This window comes from Pongo pygmaeus, chromosome 19, assembly GCF_028885625.2.
Source record: "Pongo pygmaeus isolate AG05252 chromosome 19, NHGRI_mPonPyg2-v2.0_pri, whole genome shotgun sequence".
In the NCBI taxonomy this organism is placed as follows: Eukaryota; Metazoa; Chordata; class Mammalia; order Primates; family Hominidae; genus Pongo; species Pongo pygmaeus.
The window spans coordinates 38,472,082-38,496,938 of record NC_072392.2 but is presented as its reverse complement, the minus strand read 5'-3'; positions in this window follow the sequence as shown (position 1 = coordinate 38,496,938).

Here is a 24,857-nt window from a genome sequence, read left to right as displayed (position 1 = left end):
GATCCTGTTGAAAAAAAGGAATGCAATGCAATTGAAAGGAATGGAATAGAATGGAATTGAATGGATTGGAGTATAGTCGAGTGGAGTGGAGTGGATTCGAATGGAGTGGAATGGAGTGGAATGGAATGGGATGGAATGGAATGGAGGGGATTGGAGTGGAGTGGAGAGGAGTGGAATGGAATGGGATGGAATGGAATGGAGTGGAATGGATGAAGTGGATTGGAGCAAAATGGAGTGGAATGGAATGGAATGGAGTGACGTGGAGTGGGGTGCAGTGGAGTGGAATGGAATGGGATGGAATGGAATGGAATGGAGTGGAGTGTAGTGGAATGGAGTGGAAAGGAAAGAAATGGTATGGAATTGAAGGGAATGGAATGGAGAAATGAAATGTCAGCAGAGATTGTGCCAATGCTCAACAGCCTGTGTGACAGAGTTAGATGCTCTCAAAAGAAAGAGTTGGAATGGAATGAAATGGAATGGAATGGAATGGAAAGAAGTGGAGAGGAGTGGAATGGAGTAGAGTGGAGAGGTATGGAATGGAGTGGAGTGGGATGGAAAGGAATGGAATGAAGCAGAGTGGAGTGGAGTTGAGGGGAATGGAGTGGAATGCAATGGGATAGAATGAGATGGAGTGGAGTGGAATGGAGAGTGAAATGGACTGGAATGTAGTGGAATGGAAAGGCATGGAGTGGAGTGGAGCGGAGTGGAATGGAATGGAATGGAATGGATTCCAATGGTGAAATGAAACGTGAGCTGACTTTGTGCAGTGGAGGGGAATGGCAAGAATGGAAAGGGATGGAATGCAGTGGAACGGAGTTGAGTGGAGTGGAGTGGAATCTAGTGGAATGTAATGGGATGGAATGGGATCGAGTGGAGAGGATTGCAGTGGAGTGGAGTGGAATGGAATGGAATGGAACGGCGTATAGTGGAGTGGAGTGTAAGGGAGTATAATGCAATGGAATGGAGTAGAGTGGAGTGTAATGGAACGGAATCGAATGAAATTGATTGGAATAGTGAAATGAAATGTCAGCTGAAATTGCGCCACTGCAGTCCAGCCTGGGAGAAACAGTGAGATCCTGTCAAAAGAAAGGAATGGAATGCAATGGAATTGAATGTAATGGGATGCAAAGGAATGGAGTAGAATGGAGTGGAGTGGAGTGGAGTGGAGTCCAGTGGAATGGAATGGAATGGAAAGGAATGGAGTGCAGTGAAGTGGATTGGAGTGAAATGCAGTGGAATGGAATGGGATGCAATGAAATTGAATGGAGTGCAGTGGAGTGGAATGCAGTGGATTAGAGTGTAATGGAATGGGACGGAGTGGAATGGAGTGAAGTGGATTGGAGTGAAATGTAGTGGAATGGAATGGAAAGGAAGGGAATGGAATGGAATACAATGGAATGGAATGGAATGAAATGCAATGGAATGGAATGGTTAAATGAAAGGTGAGCTGAGATTGTGCCAATGCACTCTAGCGTGGGTCAGAGAGTGAGATCCTCTCGAAAACAAGGAATATAATGGAATGCAGTTGAATAGAATGGAATGGAAGGCAATGGAGTGGAGTGGAGTGCAGTCGAGTGGGGTGGAGTGGAATGGGATTGGATGTAATGGAATGGAATAGAGTGGAATGGAGTCGAGTGGAGTGGAATGGAGTGGAACGTAATGTGATCGAATGGGATGGAGTGGAGTGTAGTGGAAAGGACAAGAGTGGAGTGCAGTGGAGTGGATTGTGGTGAAGTGGAATGGGATGGATTGGGATGGAGTGGAGTGGAGCGGAGCAGAGCGGAGTGGAGTGGAATGGATTAGAATATTATGGAATGGAATGGAATGCAATGGTGAAATGAAACGTGAGCTGATATTGTGCCACTGGTCTCCAACCTCGGTTGCAGAGTAAGATCCTGTCGAAATGAAGGAATGGAATGGAAAGAAGTGGAATGGCAAGGAATGGAATGGAATGGAGACGAGTGGAGTGGAGTAGAGTGCAGTGGAATGGAGTGCAATGGAATGAACTGGAATAGACTTGAGTGTAGAGGAGTGGAGTGGAATGCAGAGGAATGGAATGGAATGGAACGGAATGTAATGGAATGGAGTGGAGTGGAATGGAAAGAAGTGCAGTGGAATTAAATGGAATGGAATGGAATACAATGGAATGGAATGGAATACAATGGAAAGGAATGGATTGGAATGGAATGGTGTAATGAAACATGAGCTGATATTGTGCCACTGCACTACAGCCTGGGTGACAGAGTGAGATCCTGTCGAAAGAAAGGAATGGAATGGAATGTGGGGGCATCGAATGAAATGGAATAGAATGGAGTGGAGTGGAGTTCAGCAGAGTGGAGTGGAGTGGAAGGAGGGGGTTGCTATGGAAAGGAATGGATTGGAGTGGATAGGAGTGGGATGTAGTGGAGTGCAGTGGAATGGGATGGGACACAATGGAGTGGAGTGGGGTGGAGTTTAGTGGAGTGGACTGGAATGGAATGGAATTGAATGGAAGGGAATGGAGTGTGGAGGAATGGAATGGTGAAATGAAATGTGAGCTGAGATTGTGCCACTGCAGTGAAGACTGGATGATGGAATCATCCTGTCGAAAGCAAGGAATGGAATGCAAAGTAGTGCAATGGATTCGTATGGAATGGAATGGAGTGGAGAGTTTTGGAGAGGAGTGGAATGGAGTGCAATGGAACAGGAAGGAAAAGAATGGAATAGAATGGAGTGGAGTGGAGTGGAATGGAATGGAGTGGAATCGAATGGGATTCAATGGAATGCAGCGGAGTGGAGTGCAGTGGAATGGAATGGAATGGAAGGGAATAGAATGGATTGCAGTAGAATAGAATGGAATGTTATGGAGAGGTATGGAATGTTATGGAATGGAATGGAAAGCAATGGAATGGAATGCAATGGAGTGGTGAAGTGAAATGTGTACTATGATTTTGGCATTGCACTGCCGTCTGGGTGACAGAGTAAGATCCTGTTAAAACAAAGGAATGGAATGGAATGGAGTGTAATGGAACGGAATGTAATGTAGTGGAGTGGAGTGGCATGCAGTGGAGTGGAGTGGAGTGAAGTGGAGTGGAATGGAGTGCAATGGAATGGGATGGAGAGGAATAGAATGGAGAGGACTGGAAACGGGTAGAGTGGAGCAGAGTGGAGTGCAATAGAGTGGAATGGAATGGAATGCCATGGAGTGGAGTGGAGTGGAGAGGAGTGCAGTGGAGTTGAGTGGAATGGAATGAAATGGAATGGAATTTAATGGAATGGAATGGAATGGAAAGGAATGGAATGGAATGCAGTGGAATAGAATGGTTAAATGAAATGTGAGCTGAGATTGTGCCACTGCACTCCAGCCTGGGTGAAAGAGTGAGATCCAGTCGAAGGACAGGAATGGAATGCAATGTGGTGGAATGGAATGGAATAGAATTAAATGGAGTGGAGTGGAGTTGTGTGGAGTGGAATGGAGTGGAGTGGAATGGAGTTGAAAGGAATGGGATGTAATAGAATGGAACGGAATGGAGACGAGTGAAGTGGATCGGAGAGGAGTGGAGTGGAGTGAATAGAGTGGAAAGGAATGGGATGAAATTTAGGGGATTGGAGTAGAGGGCAGGGGAGTGGAATGGAATGGAATGTAGTAGTTTGGAGTGGAGTTGGAGTGGAGTGAAGTAAAATGGAATGGAATGGAATGGAATAGAATGGAATGGAATGCAATGGAATGGAATGGAATAGAATGGAATGGAATGGAGTGGAATAGAGTGCAGTGGATTTAGTGGAATGAAGTGGAATGGAAATGCATGGAATGGAATGGATAGGAGCGGACTGGAGTGGATTGGAGAGGAATGGAATTGGATGGAATGGAATGGAGTGGAGTGGAGTGGAATGGAAAGGAATGGAATGGAATGGAAAGGTGAAACGAAATGTGAGTTGAGATTGTGCCACTGCAATCCAACCTGTGTGACAAAGTAAGACCCTGTCGAGAGAAAAGTATAGAATGGAATGGAATGGAAAGGAATGGAATGGAATGGAATGGAGTTGAGTGGAGTGGATTGGAGCAGAGTGGAGGGAAGTGGAGTGGAATGGACTGGAATGAAATGGAATGGAGTGGAGTGGAGAGGAGTGGAGTGGAGAGGACTGGAGTGAAATGAAATGAGATGGATTTCTACGGAGTGGAGTGGAGTGGAGTGGAATGCAACGGAACGGAATGGAACGGAATGGAACGGAACCGAATGGAATGGAACGGAACGGAATGGAACGGAACGGTGAAATGAAATGTGAGTTAAGATTGTGCCACTGCACTCCAGCCTTTGTGACAGAGTGAGTCCCTGCCAAAAGAAAGGTATGGAATAGAATGGAGTCGAATGAAATGGAATGGAATGGAACAGAGTGGAGTGGAGTGGAGTGCATTAGAGTGGAATGGAGTGGAATGGAGTGGAATGAAATGGGATGTAATGGAACGGAATGGAGTGGAGTGGAGTAGAGTGGAGTGGACTAGTGGAGTGGCATGGAATGAAATGGAATGTGATGGATTTCAATGTAGTGGAGTGGAGTGAAGTGGATTGGATTGGAATGGAATGGAATGGAATGGAATGGAAAGGAATGGAATGGGATTGTGAAATGACATGTAAGGTGAGATTGTGCCACTGCACTCCAGGCTCGGTGACAGAGTGATATCCTGTCGATAGAAAGGAATGGAATATAATGGAGTGGAATGGAATGGAATGGAGTGAAGTGGAGTGGATTGGAGTGGATTGGAGTGGAATGGAATGTGACGGAGTGGAATGAAATGGAGGGGACTGGAATGGAGAGGAGTGGAGTGGAATGGAGTGGAGTGGAGAGGACTGGAATGGAATGGAATATAATGGAACGCAATGGAATGAAATGGAATGGTGAAATGAAATGTGAGATAATATTGTGCCAAAGCACTCCAGCCTGGGTGACTAAGTGAGAACCTGTCGAAAGAAAAGAATTTAATGCAATGGAGTGTACTGGAGTGGAATGGAATGGAATGGAGTGGAGTGGAGTGGAGTGGAATGGAGTGGAATGGAGTGGAGTGCAATGGAATGTGATGGAATGGAGAGGAGTGCAGTGGAGTGGAGTGGAATAGAATGGAATTTAGTGGAGTAGAGTGGAGTGGAGTGGATTGAAATGGAATGGAATGCTGAAATGAAATGTGAGCTGAGATTGTGCTACTGCATTCCAGCCTGGATGACAGAGTGAGATCCTTTTGAAAGAAAGGAATGGAGTGGAATGGAAAAAAATGGAATTGAAAGGAGGAGAGGGTAATCGAGTGGAGTGGCATGGAGTCGAGTGGAGTGGAATGGAGAGAAATGAAGTGGGATGGAATGGAATGGAGTGGAATGGAGAGGAGCAGAATGGATAGGAATGTAACGGAATGGAGTGGAGTGGAGTGAAGTGGAGTGGAATGGAATGAAAATATTGGAATGGAATGGAGTGAAATGGAATGGAATGGAGGAATCAAATATGAGCCGAGATTGTGCGACTGCACTCCAGCCTGTGTGACAGATTGAGATACTGTAGAAATAAAGGAGTGGAATGGAATGGAATGGAATAGAATGGAATGGAGTGGAGACGTGGAGTGGAGTGGAGAGAAGTGGAATGGAGTGGAATGGGATGGGAAAGAATGGAAACTAATGAAGCAGAGTTGAGTGAAATGGAGTGGAATGCAGTGGAATGCAATGGGATAGAATTAGATGGAGTGGAGTGAAGTGGATTGGAATGGAGTGGAACGAAATGGAATGGAATGGAATGACGTGGAGTGGAGAGGAGAGGAGTGGAGTGGAATTAAACGGAATGGAATGGAATGTAATGGAATGGAATGGACTGGAATGCAATCGTGAAATGAAATGTGAGCTGAGATTGTGCTCCTGCCCTCCATCCTTGGTGACAGAGTGACATCCTCTCGAAGGAAAGAAATGGAATAGAATGAAGTGGAATGGAAAGGAATTCAGTGCAAGGGAGTGGAGAGGAGTGGAGTGGAGTGGGGTGGAGTGGAGTGGATTGGGGTGGAGTGGAGTGGAGTGGAGTGGAATTTGATGGAGTTGAATTGAATGGAGTGGAGTGGAGTGGAGTGGACCACAGTGCAATGGAGTGAAATGTAAGGGGATGGAATAGAATAGAGTGTGGTGGTGTGGAGTGGAGTGGACTGGAGTTGAATGTACTGGAATGGAATTAGATGGAATGAAATGGAGCGGAGTGGAGTGGAGTGGAATGGAACGGAATGGAATGGAATGGAATGGAATGGAATGGAATGGAATGGAATGGAAAGGTGGAATGAAATGTGACCTGAGATTGCACCATTGCACTCCACCATGGGTGACAGAGTGAGATGCTGTCGAAAGATAGGAATCAAATGGAATGGAGTGGAATGGAAAAGAATGGAATAGAATGGACTGGATTGGACTCGAGTGGAGTGGAGTGGAGTGGACTGGAATGGAATGGAATGGAATGGAATTGAATGAATTGGACTGGAGTGCAGTGGAGTGGAGGGGAGTGGATTGTAATGGAGAGTAATGGAATGAAAAGGAAAGGAATGGAATGGAGTGGAGTGCACTGGAAAGGGATGGGATGGAATGGATTGGAGTGGAATGCAGTGGAGTGTAGTGGAGTGGAGCGGAATGGAATGGAAAGGAATGGAAGGGAATGGAACTGTATGCATGGAATGGAATGCTGAAATGAAATGTGAGCTGAGATTGTGCCACTGCAGTGCAGCATGGGTGATGGGGTGAGATCCTCTTGAAAGCAAGCAATGGAATGATATGAATTAGGATGGATTTAAATGAAATGGAGTGGAGAGGAGTGGAGTAGAATGGAGTGGAATACAATGGGATTCAATGGGATGGAGTGGAGTGGAGTGGAATGGAATGGAATAGAATGGAATGGAATGGAATGGAATAGAGTGGAGTGGAATGTAATAGAATGTTATGGAATGGAATGGTGAAATGAAATGTGTGCTGAGATTTTGCCAGCGACAGAGTAAGATTCTCTCAAAAGAAAGGAATGGATAGGAATGAAGTGGAATGGAGTGGAATGGAATGGAGTAGAGTGGAGTGGAGTGCAGTGGAGTGGAATAAAGTGGAGTGGAGTGGAGTGGAATTGAATGCAATGGAATGGAATGGAATGGAATGGAATATTGAAAAGAAGTGTAAGCTGAGATTGTGGTACTGCAGTGGAATACAGTGGAGTGGAGTGGAGCATACTGGAGTGGAGTGGAATGGAGTGGAATGGAATGTAATGGGGAAATGAAATATGAGCTGAGATTGTACCACTGAACTCCATCCTAGGTCACAGTTTGAGATTCTGTTGAAAGAAAGCAATGGAATGGAATGGCGTGGAATGGAAAGGAATGGAGTGTAGTTGAATGGAGTGGAGCGGAGTGGAGTGGAGTGGGGTGGAACGGAATGGGGTTGAATGGATCGGGATAGAATGGAATAGAGTGGAGTGGATTGGAATGGAGTGGGATGGAGTGGAGTGGAGTGGAATGGAATGGAATGGAATGGAATGGAATGGTGAAATGAAAAGTGACATTGTGTCACTGCAGTCCAGCCTGGGTGACACAGTGAGAACATTTTGAAAGAAAACAATGAAATGAAAGAGTGGAATGGAATGGAATGGAAAGGAATGGAGTGTAGTTGAATGGAGTGGAGCGGAGTGGAGTGGAGTGGGGTGGAACGGAATGGGGTGGAATGGAACGGGATAGAATGGAATAGAGTGGAGTGGATTGGAATGGAGTGGGATGGAGTGGAGTGGAGTGGAATGGAATGGAATGGAATGGAATGGTGAAATGAAAAGTGACATTGTGTCACTGCAGTCCAGCCTGGGTGACACAGTCAGAACATTTTGAAAGAAAACAATGAAATGAAAGAGTGGAATGGAATGGAATGGAAAGGAGTGGAGTGGAGTGGAGTGGGGTGGAGTAGAGTGAAGTGGAATGGAGTGGAATAAAATGGGATGGAGTGGAATTGAGTGGAGTGGAGTGGAGTGGAATTGAGTGTAATGGAATGGAGTAGAGACGAGTGGAGTGGAGTGGAGTGGAATGGAGTGTAAAGGAATGGAGTAGAGACGAGTGGAGTGGAATGGCATAGAATGGTATGGAATGGAATGGAATGGAATTGTGAAAATAAATGTGACCTGAGATTGTTCCACTTCACTCCAGCCTGGGTGAAAGACTGAGATCCTGTCGAAAGAAAGGAATGGTTTGAAATGTAGTGGAATGGAATGGAATGGAGTGGAGTGGAGTGGAATGGAATGGAAAGGAGTGGAGCCGAGTGGAGTGCAGTGGAGAGGAATGGAGTAGAATGTAATGTAATATAATGGAAGAGAATGGAATGGAGTGGAGTGGAGTAGAGGGGAGTGGAAAGGGATGGGATGGAATGGAATGGAATGGAACGAAATGCAGTTGAAGGGAATGGAATGGAATGCAATAGAATGGAATGGTGAAATGAAAAGAGAGCTGATATAGTGCCACTGCAGTCTAGACTGGGTGACAGAGAGAGATCCTGTCGAAAGAAAGGAATGGAATGGAGTTGAATGGAATGGTTGAATGGAATAGAATGGAATGCAAATGAGATGAGTGGAGTGGAGTGGAAAGAAATAGAATGGAATGCAGATGAGATGATTGGAGTGGAATGGAAAGAAATGGAATGGAATTGTATGGGATGGAGTGGAGTAGAATGGAGAGAAGTGTACTGGAATGAAGCTGAAGGTAATGGAATGCAATGAAATGGAATGAAGTGGTGTGGAGTGGAGTAGAGTGAAGTGGAGTGGACTGGAGTGGAATGGAATAGAACTGAATGAAGTGGAATGGAATGGAATGCATTGCAATGGAATGGTGAAATGAAATGTGAGCTGAGATTTTGCCACTGCCCTTCAGCCTGGATGAAAGAGAGAGATCCTCTCGAAAGAGAGGAATGGAATGTAATGGACTGTAAGGGAATGGAATGGATTGGAATGGAGTGGAATGGATTGGAGAGGAGTGAAGTGGAGTGGAGTGGAATGCAGTGGATTGGAGTGAAGTGGAATGGAATGGAATGTTGAAATGAAAAGTAAGCTGAGACTGTGCCACTGAAGAAGAAGGGAGTGGAGTGGAGTGGAGTGGAGGGCAGTGGAATGGAATGGAATGGGATGGAATGGAGTGGAAATGAATACAATGCAATGGAAATGAACGAAATGGAATGGAATGGAATGGAATGGAATGGTGAAGTGAAATGTGAGCTGATATTGTGCCACTGCACTCCTGCTTGGGTGACAGAATGAGATGCTGACGAAAGATAGGAATGGAATGGAAAGGAGTGGAATGGAAAAGAATGGAATTGAAAGGATTGGACTGGAGTCGAGTGGAGTGGAGTGGGATGGAATGGAAAGGAATGGAATAGAATGGATTAGAGTGGATTGCAGTGGAGGGGAGGGCAGTGGAGTGGAATGGAGTGTAATGGAATGGAAAGGAATGGAATGGAATGGAGTGGAGTGCAGTGGAATGGGACGGGATGGAATGGAATGAAGTGAAGTGTAGTGGAATGGAGTGGAGTTTAGTGGAGTGGAGTGGAATGGAATGGAATGCAATGAAAGGAAATTGAATGGAATGCAATGAAAGGAAGTGGAATTGAATGCAGTGAAATAGAATGGAGAAATGAAATGTGAGCTGGAATTGTGCCACTGCAGTGCAGTGTGGGTGATGGACTGAGATCCTGTCGAAAGCAAGGAATGGAATGAAATGGATTGGAATGGATTAGAGTGGAATTGAATGTAGTGGAGAGGATTGGAGTGGAGTGGAGTGGAATGGAGTGGAATGGAATAGGATGGAATGGAATGGAGTGGAATCGAGTGGGGTGGAGTGGAGTGGAATGGAGTGGCATCCAATGGGATTCAATGGGATGGAGTGGAGTGGAGTGGAATGGAAAGGAATGGAATAGAATGGAGTGGAGTGTAATTCACTGGAATGTTATGGAATGGAATGGAAAGGAATGGAATGGTGAAATGAAAAGTGTGCTGAGATTTTTGCCACTGCACTACAGCCTGGGTGACAGAGTAAGATCCTGTCAAAAGAAAGGAATGGAGTGGAAAGGAGGGGAATGGAATGGAGTGGAGTGGAGTGGAGTGCAGTGGAGTGGAATAAAGTGGAGTGGAGTGGAGTGGAATGGAATGCAGTGGAATGGAATGGAATGGAATGGAATAGAAAGTTGAAATGAAGTGTGAGCTGAGATTGTGGCACTGCAGTACAATAGAGTGGAGCGGAAGGGTGTGGAGAGGAGTACTGGGGTGCAGTGGAATGGAGTGGATTGGAATGTAATGGTGAAATAAAATATGACCTGAGATTGTGCCACTGAACTCCAGCCTGAGTGACAGTTTGAGAATCTGTTGAAAGAAAGCAATGGAATGGAATGGAGTGGAATGGAATGGAATGGAGTGGAATGGAATGGAGTGGAATGGAATGGAATGGACACATGAAAAGGAAGATTGTGTCACTGCAGTCCAGCCTGGGTGACAGACTGAGATCATGTCGAAAGAAAGTAATGGAATGCAATAGAGTGTAATGGAAAGGAGTGGAGTGGGGTGGAGTAGAGTGGAGTGGAATGGAGTGGAGTAGAGTGGAGTGGAGTGGAGTGGAATGGAATGGAATGGAATGGAATTGTGAAATGAAATGAGAGCTGAGATTGTTCCAGTGCACTCCAGCCTGGGTGAAAGACTGAGATCCTGTAGAAGGAAAGCAATGGGACACAATGGAGTGGAATGGAATGGAATGGAGTGGAGTGGAGTGGAATGGAATGGAATGGAATGGAATGGAATGGAATGGAATGGAATGGAATGGAGTGGAATGGAATGGAATGGAATGGAGAGGAGTGGAGGGGAGTGAAATGGAATGGAATGGAATGGAATGGAATGGAATGCAATGCAATGCAATGCAATTGAAGGGAATGGAATGAATGCAATGGAATGGAATGTTGAAAGGAAAAGTGAGCTGATATTGTGCCACTACACTCTAGTCTGGGTGACAGAGTGAGATCCTTTCAAAAGAAAGGAATGGAATGGAATGCAGTTAAATGGAATGGAATGGAATGCAAATGGATGAGTGGAGTGGAGTGGAACAGAATGGAGTGGAATGGTATGGGATGGAATGAGATGGAGTGGAGTGGAGTGGATGGAGTGGAGTAGAATGGATTGCAACTGAATGGAGTGGAATGGAATGGAATGCAATGGATTGGAATAGTGAAATGAAAATTCAGCTGCGATTTCGCCACTGCTGTCCAGCATGGATGACAGAGTAAGATACTCTTGAAAGAAACTCATGGAATGGAATGGACTGTAATGGAATGGAATGGATTGGAATGGAGTGGAATGGAGAGGAGTGGAGTGAAGTGGAGTGGAGTTGAATGGAGTGGATTGATGTGAAGTGGAATGGAATGGAAAGGAAAGGAATGGTGAAATAAAATGTGAGATGAGATTGTGCCACTGCAGTGGAATGGAGTGGACTGGAGTGGGGTAGAGTGGAGTGGAACGGAGTGGAATGGAAATGGATAGAATGGGATAGAGTGGAGAGGAGTGCATTGGAATGGAAAGGAATTAAAACGAATGGAAAGAACGGAATGGATTGGAATTTATTTTAGTGCAGTGGAGTGGAGTGCAATGGAATACAAAGGAATGGAATGCACTGGAGTGGAGATGAGTGGAGATGAGTGCAGTAGAGTTGAGTGTAGTGGAATGGAGTGGAGTGGAGAGGATTGGAGTAGCATGGAATTGAATGGAATGGAATTGATGGAATGGATTGGAATGGAATGGTGAAATGAAATGTGAGCTGCGATTGTGACATTGCACTCCAGCCTGGGTGACAGTGTGAGATCCTGTCGAAAGAAAGAATGGAATGGAATAGAGAGGAATGGAATGGAATGGAATGGAGTGGAGTGGAGTGCAGTGGGGTGGATTGGAGGGGAGTGAAATGGAATGGGATGGAATGTAATGAAATGGAAAGGAATACAATACAATGGAAAGGAATGGAATTTAATGGAATGGTGAAATGAAATGTGAGCTGATATTTATCCACTGCAATCTAGCCTGGGTGACAGAGTGAGATCCCGTGGAAATAAAGGAATGGAATGGAGTGGAATGGAATGGAATGGAATGGAAATGAGAGGAGTGGGGAGGCGTGGAGTGGATTGACGTGGAGAGGAGTTGAATGGAGTGGAGTGGAGTGGAGTGGAGTGACGCTGAATGGAGAGTAATTGAATGGGATATAATGGGATGGAGAGGAGTGTAGTGTAGCCTAGCGTAGTGGAACGGAGAGCATAGGAATGGAATGCAATGGAATGGAATGAAGTGGTGTGGAGTGGAGTGGAGTGGAGTGGAATGGAATGGAATGGAAAGGAGTGGAATGGAATAGAATGGAATAAAATGGAATGGAATGGATGGAATGGTGAAATAAAATGTGAGCTCAGATTGTGCCACTGAACTCCAGCCTGGGTGACAGACTGAGATCCTGTCGAAAGAAAGGAATGGGATGAAATGGAGAGAATGGAATGGAACAGATGGGAGTGGAGTGGAGGGGAGTGAGTGGACAGGAGTGGAGTGGAGTGGAATGGAATTGCATGGAGTGCAATGGAATGGACTGCACTGTAGTAGAGTGGAGTGGAGTGGAGTGCATTGGAATGGATTGTAAAGGAATGGAGTAGATTGGAGTGGAGTGGAGTGGAATGGAATAGAATGGTATGGAATGGAACAGAATGGAATGGAATGGAATGGAATGGAATCGAATTGAATCGAATGGAAATGTGAAATGAAATGTGAGCTGAGATTGTGCCACCGCACTGCAGCCTGGGTGACAGACTGAGATCCTGTTGAAAGAAAGGAAAGGGATGGAACTGAGTGGAAAGTAATGGAATGGAATAGAGTGGAGTGCACTGGACTGGAGTGGAGTAGAGTGGAGTGGAGTAGAGAAGAATGGAGTGGAATTGAAAGTAATGTAATGGAATGGAGAGGAGAGGAGTGGAGTGGAGGGAAGTTGAATTGAATGGAATGGAATGCAATGCAATGCAATGCAATTGAAGGAAATGAAATGGAAAGCAATGGAATAGAATGGTGAAAGGAAACCTGAGCTGATATTGTGCCACTGCACTCTAGCCTGGGTGACAGAGTGAGGTCCTTTCAAAAGAAAAGAGTGGAATGGTATGGAGTTGAATGGAATGGAATGGAATGCAAATGAGATGAGTTGAGTGGAGTGGAGAAGTGTGGAGTGGAGCAGAGTTGAATGGAGTGGAGCGGAGTGCAGTGGAGTTGAGTGGAGTCGAATGGAATGGAGTGGAGAAGATTGGAGTGACATTTAATGGAATGGAATAGCATTGAATAGAATGGATAGGAATGGAATGGTGAAATGAAATGTGAGATGAGATTCTGCCACTGCATTCCAACCTGGGTGACAGACTGAGGTCCTGTCGAAAGGAAGGAATGGAATAAAAAGGAGTGGAATGGAATGGAATGGAAAAGAAAGGATTGGAGTGCAGTAGAGTGGAGTGGAGTGGAGTGGAGTGGTGTTGAGTGGTGTGAATTGGAGTGGAATTCAGTGGAATGCAATGAGAAGCAATGAAATGCAATGGATTGGAGTGGAGTAGAATGGGGTGGAATGCAATGGGATGCAATGGAATGGAAGGGAGTGGATTGGAGTGGACTGGAGTGGAATTCAGTGGAATGGAAAGAGATGGAATGGGATCGAGTGGAGTGGAGTGGAGTGGAAAGGAGTGGAATGGGGCGGAGTGGAGTGGAATGGAATTTAATAGAGTGGAGTGGATTGGAGTGGAGTGGTATGGAGTGGAATGGAATGGCATGGGGTGGAAGGATGTAGAGTGGACTGCAGTCGAGTGGAGTGGAGTTGAATGGAGTGGAAAGGAGTGGAGTTTAGTGGAGTGGAATGGAGTGGAATGGAGTGGAGTTTAGTGGAGTGGAGTGGAGTGGAATGGCATGGAATTTAATGGATGGAATGGAATAGAATAGAATGGAATGGAATGGAATGGAATGGAATGGAGTGATGAAATGAAATGCGATCTGAGATTGTGACACTGCGCACAAGCCTGGGTAACACAGTGAGATCCCATCGAAAGAAAGGAATGGAATGGAATGCAGAGTACTGCAATGGAATGGAAAGGAATGCAGTGGTGTGGAGTGGAGTGGAGTGGAGTGGATTTTAGTGGAATGGAATGGGAAATAATGGAATGCAATGGAGTGGAGTTTAGTGGAGTGGAGTGGAGTGGAATTGATTGGAATGGAATGGGATGGAATAGAATGGAGTTCAGTGGATGGAATTGAGTGGAATCGAATGAAATGCACTGGAGTGGAGTGGACTGGAGGGGAGTGGAGTGCAGTGGAACGGAATGCAATGGAATGGACTGGAATTCAATGGTGAAATGAAATGAGAACTGAGATTGTGCCACTCCACACCAGCATTTGTGACAGAGTGAGATCCTGTCGAAAGAAAGGAATGGAGAGGAATACAGTGGAATGGAATGAAATGGAATGGAATGGAATGGAAGGGAAAGGAATGGAAGGGAATGGAATGGAATGCAATGGAATGGAAGGGAATGGAATGGAATGGAATGCAATGGAATGGAAGGGAATGGAATGGAATGGACTGTAATGGAATGTAGGGGAATGGAGTTGAGTGGAGTGGAGTGGAATGGAGTGGAGTGGAATAGAGTGGAATGGAATGGGATGGAATGGAATGGAATGGAAGGAAATGGAGTGGAGTGGAGTGGAACAGAGTGGAAAGAAATGGGTTGGAGTGGAATGGAAAGGAATATTGTAGAGTAGAGTGGAGTGGAGTGGAATGGAGTGGAATGGCATGGCATGGAATGGAGGGGAGTGGAGTGGTGTAGAATGGAGTGGAATGGAATGGAAGGGAATTGAGTGGAGTGGAGTAGAGTGCAGTGGAGTGGAATGGAATGGAATGGTGAAATCCTCTTGAAAGAAAGGAATGGAACGTTAAAGAATGGAATGCAATGGAATGGAGTGGAGAGCAGAGGAGTGCAGTGGAGTGGAGTGGAATAGACTGGAGTGGAGTGGAGTGGGCAGGAGTGGAATGGAGTTGAATGTGATGAGATGGAATGGAATGGAATGGAATGGAGTGTAGTGGAGTGGAGTGGGGTGAAATAGAGTGTAATTTAATGGAATAGAATATGGTGGAATGGAGTGGAGGGAAGTGGAATGGACTGGAATGGACTGGAATGGACTGGAATGCAATGGAATGGAATGGCATGGAGTGGAGTGGAGTGCAGTGGATTGGACAGGAATTATGTGGAATGGAATGGAATGGAGTGGCATGGAAGTCAATGGAATTGTGAAATGAAATGTGACATGAGATTGTGCCACTGCACTCCAGCATGTATGACAGAGTTAGATCCTGTCGAAGGAAAGGAATGGAAAGGAATGTAGTGGAATGGAATGGATTGGAATGGAGAGGAGTGGAGTGGCGTGGAGTGGAATGGAATGGGATGGAGTGGAAAGGAATGGAGTGCAGTGGACTGTAATGAAGTGTAATGGAGTGTAATGGAATGGGAATGAATGGAATGGAATGGAGTGGAGTGGAGTGGAGGGGGGTAGTGTAGAGTGGAATGTATTGGAATGGAATGGGATTGAATGGAATGGGGTGGAGTGGAGTGGACTGGAATGGAGAGGAGTGGTAAGGAGTGGAGTGGAATGGAGTGGAGTGGAGTGGAGTGGAGTAGAATGGAAAGGAAGGGAATGAAATGGAATTGAATGCAATGGAATGCAATGGAATGCAATGGAATAGAATGGAATGGAGTGCAGTGGAATGGAATGGTGAAATGAAATGTGAGCTGAGATTGTGCCACTGCAATCCATCCCTATTGAGACAGTGAGATCCTGTCAGAAGAAAGGAATAGAATGTAATGGAATGGAATGGGATGGAATAGAATGGAATGGAGTGGAGCGGAGTGCAGTGGTGTGGCGTGGAGTGGAGTGGAGTGGAACGTACTGGAATGGAATGGGATGAAATGGAAGGGAGTGGAGTGGAGTGGAATGTAATGGAATGTAATGGAATTGAATGGAATGCAATGGAATGCAATGAAATGTGGGCTGTCATTGTGCCACTGCACTCCAGCCTGGGTGACCGAGGGAGATCCTATGGAAATAAAGGAATGGAATGGCTTGGAGTGGACTGGAGTGGAGTGGAGTTTAGTGGAGTGGAAGGGAATGGAGTGGAATGGAATGGGATGGAGTGGAATGGAATGAAGAGGAGTGGAGTAGAGTGGAGTGGAATAGAATGGAATGGAATGGAATGGAGTGGAGTGGAAAGAAGTGGAGTGGCGTAAAGTGGAATGGATTGGAATGGAATGGAGTGGAGTGGAGTGGAATGGAATGGAATGGAATGGAATGGAATGGAATTGAAAGGGATGGCAAAGAATGGAATGGAATGGATTGGAGTGAAGTGAAGTGGAGTGGAGGGGAGTGGAATGGAGTGGAATGGAATGGAATTCAGTGGAGTGGAGGGAAGTGGAATGGAGTGGAATGGATTGGAGTGGAGTGGAGTGGAATGGAGTGGAATGCAATGGGATTGAATGGAATGGAGTGGAGTGGAGTGGAGTGCAGTGGAACGCAGTGAAATGGAAAGGGATGGTATGGGATCAAGAGGATTGGAGTGCAGCTGAGTGGAGTAGAATGGAGTGGAAAGCAATGGAATGGAAGGGATTGGAGTGGAGTGGAGTGGAATGGAATTTAATCGAGTGGAGTGGATTGGGTTGTGTGAAATTGAGTGGAATGCAATGAGATGGAGTGGAAAGAAGTGGAGTAGACTGCAGTCGAGTGGAGTGGAGTGTAATGGAGTGGAAAGTAGTGGAGTTTAGCGGAGTGGAGTGGAATGGAATGGAATTTAATGGAATGGATTGGAATGGAATGGAATGGTGAAATGAAATGTGAGCTGAGATAGTGCCACTTCACTCAAGCCTGGGTGACACAGTGAGATCTCATCGAAAGAGAGGATTGTAATGGAATGGAGTGTATTGGATTGGAAAGGAATGGAATGGAGTGGAGTGGAGTTCAGTGTAGTGGAGTGGAGTTGAGTGGAGTGGAGTGGAATATAATACTATGTAATAGAATGGAATGCAATGGAGTTTAGTGAAGTGGATTGGAGTGGAATTTATTGGAATGGAATGGGATGGAATAGAGTGGAGTGGAGTGGAGGGAAAGGAGTGGAATGGAGTGGTGTGGAGAGGAATGGGGTGGAATGGGATGGGATGGAAGGGAATGGAATGAAGGGGAGGTTAGTGGAGTAGAGTGGAGTGGAGAGGAGTGGAATGGAATGGAGTGGAATGGAGTGGAATGGAATGGAAGGGAGTGGAGTGGATTACAGTGCAATGGAGTGGAAAGAAATGGGTTGGAGTAGTATGGAAAGGATTAGTGTGGAGTGGAGTGGGGAGGAGAGTGGAATGGAATGGAGTGGAATGGAGTGGAATGGAGTGGAACAGAATGGAATGGAAAGGATTTGAGTGCAGTAGAGTGCAGTGGAGTGGAATAGAATAGAATGGAATAGAACGGTGAAATGCTGTCAAAAGAAAGGAATGGAATGTAAGGGAATGGAATGCTGAAATGAAATGTGAGCTCAGATTGTACCACTGCACTTCAGCCTGGGTGACAGAGTGAGATCCTGTCGAAAGAAAGGAATGGAATGGAATGGAATGGATTGGAATGGAATGGAATGGAAAGCAGTAGAATGGAGGGGAGTGGACTGGATTGGAGTGGAGTGGAGTGGAATGGAATGGCATGGAGTGCAATGGAATGGAGTGCAATAGAGTAGAGAGGAGTGGAGTGGAGTGGAGTGGAATGAAGTGTATTGGGATTTGATGGAATAGAATTGAGTGGAATGGAGTGGCGTGCAGTTATATGGAAAGGAATGGAATGGAATGTTGAAATGAAATGTGAGCTGAGATTGTGCCACTACATTCCAGCCTGCGTGACAGAGTGAGATCTCGTCGAAAGAAAGGAATGGAATGGAATGGAGTGGAATCCAATGGAATGGAATGGAATGGAATTCAGTGGAGTGCAGTGGAATGGAATGGAATGGAATGGAAGGAAAGGGAATGGAATGCAGTGTAAATGAATGATGAAATGAAATATGAGCTGAGATTGTGCCACTGCAGTGCCACCTAGGTGATGGAGTGACATCCCTTGGAAAGCAAGGAATGGAATGCTATGAAGTGGAATGCATTGGAATGGAATGGAATGGAGTGGAATGGAATGGGTTGGAATGGAGAGGAGTGAGGTGGAGTGGAATGGAATGGAGTGGAATAGAATGGAATGGGATGGAATGGATATGAACGGAGTGGAGAGGAGTGCAGTGGAGTGTAGTGGAATGGAATGAAAAGGAATGGAATGGAATAGAAAGGAATGGAAAGCAATGGAATGGAAAGAAATGGAATGGAATGAAATGGAATGGAACGGTTTCATGGAATGTGAACTGAGATAGTGGCACTGCACTCCAGCATGAGTGAGAGAGTGAGATCCTTTTGAAAGAAAGAATGGAATGCAATGGGGTGGAATGGAATTGAATGAAATGGAATGGAGTGGAGTGGAATTGAGTGGAGTGGAATGGAGAGGATTGGAATGGAGTTGAACAGAATGAGATGTAATAGAAAGGAATGTAGTGGGGAGGAGAGGAGTGGAGTGGAGTGGAATGCAGTGATGTGGAATGGGATGGATTTCAATGGAGAAGACTGGACTGGAGGGCAGTGGAGTGGAATGGAGTGGAATGGCATGGGATGGAGTGGAATGGAATTAAGTGTAGTGGTTTGGAGTGGAGAGGAATGGAATAGAATGGAATGGAATGGAGTGGAAAGGAGTGGAATGGAATGGAATGGAATGGAATGGAATGGAATGGAATGGAATGGAATGGAGTGGAGTGGAGTGGAATGGAATGGAATGGAATGGAACAGAATGGAATGGAGAGGAATGGCATGGAAAGTTGCAGATTGGAATGGAATGGATTGGAATTGAATGGAACAGTGAAATGAAACGTGAGCTGATATTATGCCACTGCACTCTCGTGTGAGTTACGGATTGTTTTCCTGACGAAAGAAAGGAATGGAATGGAATGGAGTGGAATGGAATGGATTGGAATGGAGTGCAGTGGAGTGGAGTGGAATGGATTGGAATGGAGTACAGTGGAGTGGAGTGGAGTGGAATGGAATGGGATGGGGTGGAATTGAATGTAGTGGAATTGAATGGAATGAATTGGAGTGGAATGGAGTGGAGTGAAATGTGATGGAATGGAATAGAGTGGAATGAATGGAATGGAATGGAATGGAATGGAGTGGAGTCGAGTGGAGTGTAGTATAATGGAATGTAACGTGATGGAATACAATGGAATGGAGCTGAATTGAGTGGAGTGGAGTACAATGGAGTGAAGTGGAATGGGATGGAATGGGATGGAGTGGAATGGGGTGCAGTGGACTGGACTGGAGTCGAATGGAGTGGAATGGAATGGAATGAAGTGGAATGAAATGGAGTTGAGTGGAGTCGAATGGAAAGGAAAGTAATGGAATGGAATGGAATGGAGAGAAGTGGAGTGGAATGGAATAAGATGGAGTGGATTCGAATGGAAAGGAAAGGAATGGAATGGAATGGAATAGAATGGAATGGAGAGAAGTGGAGTGGAATGGAATAGGATGGAGTGGAGAGGAATGGAGTGCAGTGGAGTGTAATGGAGTGTAATAGAAGGGGAATGAATGGAATGGAATGGAATGAGTGGAGTGGAGTGGTGTGGTGTGGAGTGGAATGTGTTGGAATGGAATGGGTTTGAACGGAATGGAGTGGAGTCGGGTGGAATACAATGGAGAGGAGTGGTAAGGAGTGGAGTGGAGTGGAATGGAGTGGAGTGGAGTGGAGTAGAATGGAAAGGAAGATAATGAAATGGAATTGAATGGAATGGAATGGAGTGCAGTGGAATGGAATGGTGAAAAGAAATGTGAGCTGAGATTGTGGCACTGCACTCCATCCTTGGTGAGAGAGCGAGATCCTGTCAAAAGAAAGGAATGGAACGTAATGGAATTGAATGGGAAGGAATGGAATGGAATGGAATGGAATGGAATGGAATGGAATGGAATGGAATGGAATGGAATGGAATGGAATGGAGAGGAGTGGAGTGGAGTACTTTGGTGTCGAGTGGAGTGGATTGGAGTGGAATGTAGTGGAAGGGAATGGATGTAATGGAAGGGAGTGGAATGGAGTGGAATGGAACGGAATGGAAGGGAGTGGAATGGAGTGGAATGGAACGGAATGGAAGGGAGTGGAATGGATTGGAATGGAACGGAATGGAATGGAATGCAATGGAATGCAAAGAAATGAGGGCAGAGATTGTGCCACTGCACTACAGCTTCGGTGACAGAGTGAGATCCTATCGAAATAAAGGAATGAAACGGCATAGAGTTGAGTGGAGTGGAGTTTAGTAGAGTGGAGGGGAACGGAGTGGAATGGAATGGGATGGAGTGGAATGGCACGAAGAGGAGTGGAGTAGAGTAGAGTGGAATGGAATGGAATGGAATGCAATGGAATGGAATAGAGTGGAGAGAAGTGGAGTGGCGTGGAGTGGAATGGATTGTAATGGAATGGAGTAAAGTGGAGTGGAATGGAATGCAACAGAATGAAATGGAATGGTATGGCAAGGAATGGAATGGAATGGTTTGGAGTGGAGTAAACTGGAGTGGACTGGAGTGGGCTGGAGTGGAATGGAGTAGAATGGAATGGAATTGAGTAGAGTGGAGTGGAGTGGCATGGAGTGGAATGGATTGGAGTGGAGTGGAGTGGAATGGAGTGGAATGCAATGGGATTGAATGGAATGGAGTGGAGTGGAGTGGACTGCAGTGGAATGCAGTGGAATGGAAAGGGATGGAATGGGATCGAGTGGATTGGAGTGCGGTTGAGTGGAGTAGAATGGAGTGAAAAGCAATGGAATGGAATGGATTGGAGTGGAGTGGAGTGGAATGTAATTTAATCTAGTGGAGTGGATTGGAGTTGAGTGGAATGGAGTGGAACAGAATGAGATGGAGTGGAATAAAGTGGAGTGGACTGCAGTCGAGTGGAGTGGAGTGTAATGGAGTGGAAAGGAGTGGAGTTTAGCGGATTGGAGTGGAATGGAATGGAATTTAATGGAATGGATTGCAATGGAATAGAATGGTGAAATGAGATGTGAGCTGAGATAGTGTCACTGCCCTCAAGCCTGGGTCACACAGAGAGATTCCATAGAAAGAAAGGATTGGAATGGAATGGAGTGTATTGGAATGGAAAGGAATGGAATGGAGTGGAGTGGATTTCAGTGTACTGGAGTGAAGTTGAGTGGAATGGAGTGGAATATAATAGGATGTAATGGAATGGAATGCAATGGAGTTTAGTGGAGTGGATTGGAGTGGAATTTATTGGAATGGAATGAGACGGAATAGAGTGGAGTGGAATGGAATGGACTGCAGTGGAGTGGATTGGAATGGAGTGGAGCACAGTGGAATGGAATGGAACGGAATGGAATGGAATGGACTGGTGAAATAAATTGGCAGCTGAGATTGTGCCACATCATTCCAACTTTTGTGACAGAGTGAGATCCTGTTGAAAGAATGGAAAGGAATGGAATGCAGTGGACTGGAATGGAATGGAAGGGAAGGGAATGGAATGGAATGGAAAGGAGTGGAGTGGAGTGGAGTGGAATGGAATGGGATGGAACGGAATGGAATGAAGGGGAGGTTAGTGGAGTAGAGTGGAGTGGAGTGGAACGGAATGGAGTGGAATGGAATGGAGTGCAATGGAATGGGATGGAATGGAATGGAATGGGATGGAATGGAATGGAATGGAATGGAATAGAATGGAATGGAAGGGAGTGGAGTGGATTAGAGTGGAATGGTGTGGAACGAATGGGTTGCAGGGGAATGAAAAGCATTAGTGTGGAGTGGAGTGGAGTGGAGTGGAGTGGAATGGAATGGAGTGGAATGTGGTGGAAAAGATTGGAATGGAATGGATTTGAATGGAGCACAGTGCAGTGGAATGGAATGGAATGGAATAGAATCATGAAAGGCTGTCAAAAGAAAGGAATGGAAAGTAAGGGAATGGAATGCTGAAATGAAATGTGAGCTCAGATTTTGCCACTGCACTCCAGCCTGGGTGACAGAGTGAGATCCTGTCGAAAGAAAGGAATTGAATAGAATGGATTGGAATGGAATGGAATGGAAAGGAGTGGAGTGGAGGGGAATGGACTGGGTTGGAGTGGAGTGGAGTGGAATGGAATGGCATGGAGTGCAATGGAAAGGAGTGCAGTGGAGTAGAGTGGAGTGCAGTGGAGTGGAATGAAGTGCATTGGGATTTGATGGAATGGAATTGAGTGGAATGTAGTGGAGTGGAGTGATATGGAATGGAATGGAATGGAATGTTGAAATGAAATGTGAGCTGAGATTGTGCTACTACATTCCAGCCTGCGTGACAGAGTGAGATCTCGTCAAAAGAAAGGAATGGAATGGAATGGAGTGGAATGCAATGGATTGGAATGCAGTGGAGTGGAATGGAATGGAATTGAGTGGAGTGGAGTGGAGTGGAATGGAGTGGAATGGAATGGAAGGAAAGGGAATGGAATGCAGTGTAATGGAATGGTGAAATGAAATATGAGCTGAGATTGTGCCACTGCAGTGCCGCTGGGGTGATGGAGTGAGATCCCGTGGAAAGCAAGGAATGGAATGGAATGGAGTGGAATAGAATGGGATGGAATGGAAAGGAGTGGAGTGGGGTGGAGTGGCGTGGAATGGAATGGAGTGTAATGGAATGGAATGGGATGGAATGGATGGAACGGAATGGATAGAAGTGCAGTGGACTGTAGTGGAATGGAATGAAAAGGAAAGAATGGAATGGAAAGGAATGGAATGGAATGGAATGCAATAGAATGGAATGGTTTAATGGAATGTGAGCTGAGATTGTGGCACTGAACTCCAGCATGGATGAGAGATTGAGATCCTGTCAAAAGAAAGGAATGGGATGCAATGTGGTGGAATGGAATTGAATGAAATGGAATGGAGTGAAGTGGAGTGGAGTGGAATGGAGTGGATTGGAATGGATTTTAACGGAATGGGATGTAATAGAACGGAATGTAGTGGGGAGAAGTGGAGTGGAGTGGACTGGAGTGGAGTGGAATGGAGTGACATGGAAAGGGATGGATTTCAATGGAGTAGACTGGACCGGAGTGGAGTGGTATGGAATGGGATGGAATGGAATGGATTTAAGTGTAGTGGATTGGAGTGGAATGGAAAGGAATGAAGTGGAATGAAGTGGAGTGGAGTGGAGTGGAGTGGAGTTGAATGGAATGGAATGGAATGGTGAAATGAAATATGAGCCGAGATTGTGCCACTGCAATCCAGCCTGGGTGACAGGGTCAGATCCTCTCTAAAGAAAGGCATGGAATGAAATGAGTGGAATGGAGTGGAATGGAATGGAGTGGAGTTCTGTGGAGTTGAGTGGAGTGGAATGGACGGGAATGGAATGGGATGGAATGGAGTGGAGTGGAGTGGAGTGGAGTGGAGTGGAATGGAATGGAATGGAATGGAATGGAATGGAATGGAGAAATGAAATGTGAGCTCAGATTGTGCTACTGCACACCAGCCTGGGAGACAGAGTGAGATCCTGTCATAAGAAAGGAATGGAATGGAATGGAGTGGAGTGGAGTGGAGTGGAATGGAGTGGGATGGAGTGGAGAGGAGTGGAGAGTAGTGGAATGGAATGGAAAGGAATGGAATGGTATGCTATGGTGAAATGATATGTGAGATTGTGTCACTGCACTCCAGCCTGGGTGACATGGTGAGATCCTGTCGAAAGAGAGGAATGGAATGGAATGGATTGGAATGGAATGGAATGGAAAAGAGTGGAGTGAATTTGAGTGGATTGGAGTAGAGTGGAGTGGAACGGAGTGGAATAGAAGGGGAAGAGGAGAATGGAGTGGAGTAGATTGGAGTGGAGTGGAGTGGAATGGAATGGATCAGAGTGGAGTGGAGAGGGGTTTAGTGAAATGAAATGGAAAGGTATGGAATGGAATGGAATGGAATGGAATGGAAATGTCTAAAGAAATGTGAGCTGAGATTGTGCCACTGCACTACAGCCTGCATGACAGATGGAGAACTTGTCGAAAGAAAAGAATGGAATGACATGGAGTAGAGTGGAATAGAATGGAATTGAATGGATTGGAGTGGAGGGGAGTGGACTGGAGTGGAGTGGAGTGTAGGGGAGTGGAATGGAGTGGAGTGGAGTGGAAAGGAGTTGAATGGAATGGAATGGAATGGTGAAATCGAATGAGAATTGAGATAGTGCCACTGCACTCCAGCCTGGGTGAGAGATTGAGATCCTGTCGAAAGAAAGGAATGGAATGGAATGGAATGGAAAGGAAAGGAAAGGAATGGAATGGAATGGAATGGAATGGAATGGAATGGAATGGAATGGAACGGAACGGAACGGAGTGGAGTGGAGTGGAGTGGAGGGGAGGGGAGTGGAGTGGAATGGGGGGGAGTGGAGTGGACTGCAGTGGAATGGATTGGAATGGAATAAAATGCAATGGAATGGAATGGAGTGGAGTGCAGTGTAGTGGAGTGGAGGGGAGTGTAATGGAATGGAGTGGAATGGGATGGAAGGCAATGGAATGGAAAGTGATGGAACGGAATGGAATGGGAAGGATTGGAATGGAACAGAAGGCAAAGAAATGGAAGAGAATTCAATGCAATGCAATGGAACGGAATGGTGAAATAAAATGTGAGCTCATATTGTGCCACTGCACTCTAGCATGGGTGACAGAGAGAGATCCTGTGGAAAGAAAGGAATGGAATGGAATTGAGTGGAATGGA